The 3,360-nt window shown below is 30.4% G+C and overlaps 1 protein-coding gene across 2 annotated transcripts in view; it reads right to left on the reverse strand.

Moving 5' to 3' along the window:
* LOC118733566 (epimerase family protein SDR39U1) overlaps window positions 1–3,360 on the reverse strand; it is a 29,093-nt gene that overhangs the window by 995 nt on the left and 24,738 nt on the right. The window lies entirely within an intron of this gene.

Raw genomic sequence — 3,360 nt, forward strand, 5'->3', positions numbered from 1 at the left:
AATGCACCTATTTTAATTGAATCATATTATGATGTATAAATAGATTACTAAAATATACATTTAAATATGTTCTTTATCAACAGTTTACCATTAATGTATTAGGAAAGCAATGATGAAGCCAAGGTTATTCCTATGATTAACGCAAACAAAATTTTTAAAATGCATTTTTTATAAATTATAATGAAAACTGTTATGATTCATAAATATATATATTAATACTAAATAAACATAAAACAATATGTATTGGTTTCGAACCGTGAAACCTAATAATAGATATTGTACTTGCCATGCTCAATGGAAAAGTTTTAATATTATTAACGGTATAGCAACAGATAAAACCTTAGAGGTATTTTTTACTGCTGAAGGAGGGTTTAGATCGCAAATTTTATGTTTGGCTAGATCTCAACAAATAGCTTCAAATCTTCCATCATTTCAATTTTCTTATAATCAACATGTTAAAATAGAAACTGTTGGGGTATGATTGTAATAGTTGGTAAATAGTTTTAACCCGACTTACGTGTTTAGAGAAATTGATGTGTTAGCTAGGCGGTATGTTGAAGAAGAAGGATGTTCAAAATTTAATTAAAGGTAATACTATCGATGACAACACTAACGATAAAAATAATAATTTGAATGATAAAAATAAAGAGGTATGTATATATATGTAATATATAAAGTATATGGGTCATTCCATACAATATTTACACCTCAATATTAAAATAAATAAAAAATTGCGTTAAAAAATCGCATTTTTTATTTTTTTTAACGTTGTGAAAAAACTTAACAGTTTTGGTGTTTCCATTCTCAAATTTGTACAGCGTACTACGTAAAGTTTGACAACTATTCAGGTTAAAAAAATTAAAATCAAACATGATTATTTTAACCTATCTCACACTCTCATGGAAAGCCGAGGTAAATACGCACATTCTGATACCTTGACTGATTTTCTCCGACAAATGGTTTATTAACTGCAAACAATTGAAAAAAGATACTTCTCCGTGAGTTAAAAATTTCGGGATTTTTTTTCGAGATTTTCGAATATCATGACGAAATAAAATAATAGCTGTCTTCTTTTTTCTATAAAGAATGTAAAAAAGTATATTTCACCCCAAAAAATTATTGAGGTATAAATATTGTATGGAAGGACCCATATATATATATAAATTAATAGATTATAATTTTCTATTTCATTTATATCTCAACCGCTAACTAAAGAACGTATCGTGGTTTTCATAAAAGAAACTTAAAACGAAATATAATTTTATTATATTACCAAAATGTATTTATTTTAACTATTCAAGTACTCTCATCTACAATACCTATTGATTTGACTACCCAATATTGATACTATAAACATAAAACTGAACTTTAAACTAATGAAATGGACTCAAAGTGGCCAAAATGGATTAAAAGAAGACGAAAACAAAACATCTATCCCTGAAACAACATCAGAAGCACCTACATCTAATCCGAAAAAGTGTTTCACAACACAGGAAACCATAGAAGAATTTAGGCAAGATATAATACAAAAAGAGAAATATTTCGGGAATAATTGAGAGCTCACATCCCTTTTATAGACATTTTCAGCTTTAATATGAAAATAATATTATGCTAGGAATTCGTTGTACATCACGATCCAGAAAATAAAAGTCGCGCCATACGCGGACCGCTAACCCTCTCTTCGACGATTTGACAGCATCCACCTAATCGCTGACGTCATAAAATAATTCTGTTTACATTCACTGTTGCCAACTTGATGCTTTTCGCACCAAATTTAGTGGGTATTCAAAACGCGAAAATTTTAGAGTTTGGTGTTGGTGCGTTTTTGCTGCTTTTGTTTTTAGTCTGAGGACACCAAACAAGTGTGGTAAGCAACTTTACAATAACAATAACTTAAACAAAATCATGGCACAGTGACAATCATAAGCGACAACAAAATATGTGGCAGCACCTTCAATTCAGCCAGAAGAAATCGACCGTCGTGCAAGAAACATTGATGTTTATTAATTTGAATTGGCGTCCTTACAATAAAATCATGTATGCATATAAAGTCCATAAAATACACCAATAAGAATTTGGTGCTTTTTCAAATTCATAATTTGGCAATACTGCCTTTTGTTCGATGCTTCCTCTTTTTCTTGTCGAGTTCGTCTTGCTCTTTCATTCTGGTATTTTTTGACGTCACGGCCAGTTGCTCTCAGCTCGATTTGCGCAATCTTGTATTCTATCATTCTTGGTTGTACATATGATAGTAATACGGCTTTCCCACGGCACCCCAATTACGTAGTTCGCTTTCTCATTCGTAATTCGCACTCCAATTACCCTTCGAATTACGTAATCCGCCATACAAAATTTTGAAAGCGAATTACCGCATTTGTTGGTAATTCAGATCCAATTACCATTATTTCTGAGTACGAAAAGTAAGATGTGTATATCCCTAATTTAATACGGAAACCAATAAACTTTTAGGAAGAACCTACATTTTGCATTAATTTTGCAGCGAAGAAAAACAAAAATGAAACACAGAGACAGCGAACTGTCAAATCGAATTAAGAATGTGCCCGTGGGAATGGGGTAATTCGCGATCGTAATTGGAGGAGCGAACAAAGTATTTCAGTATGCCGTGGGAAAATGGTATAATTTCCTTCAACGTATACTGAATATTTCTTGTTTTGAGTATCGTCAAGGTGCATTCGAGAAAATTTTAAGTAATGCTGAAATTGAGATTTTTACTGGAGATGATAGCACACTACGCTCAGATGTCACATCAATTGTTATTAAAAGTTATAAACATGATATGGATATGGAAATTTCTTAACTTTTAATACCATAAGATGGATTTACCGTATAAATATGAAATATAAAAATAATATAAATGTAGTGTATAAAATGATTAATTTGATATTTTGTTTTCATTATTCCGCGGAGTGTGATCGATTAGTTAATAAAATTGGTTGTTTTAGTACTTTCTTATGTTTCCAATTATTTAACTAGGATTTGATTAGACTCTAAAAAAATATTATAAACTTTTAAACGAATTTAAATAAGCTTAAGCTATATAATGTCGAAGGAGTATACGTTGGTTATAGACGTTCAGGGATTCAATTTAATAGGAAATTTATTGCTAAAAAAGTCAGCATATCAACATATGATTCACATATAACAACGTTTCTTATTCAACCTTGTTATGAAGAATCTAAGTTAGCGATACGGGTAAAACAACTAATAACTGTTGTATCATAATCATCATGAATTAAAATGGGAAGATGGTGATTCGACTTTAATGACTGTTATTGAATATATCCATTTATTAATGAAAAGAAAAAATTATATATTCTGTGCTAAAGGATTGAGGCCCCC

The sequence above is a fragment of the Rhagoletis pomonella genome, unplaced genomic scaffold (assembly GCF_013731165.1).
Source record: "Rhagoletis pomonella isolate Grant_MI unplaced genomic scaffold, Rhpom_1.0 Rhpom_scaffold_00002, whole genome shotgun sequence".
NCBI lineage: Eukaryota > Metazoa > Arthropoda > Insecta > Diptera > Tephritidae > Rhagoletis > Rhagoletis pomonella.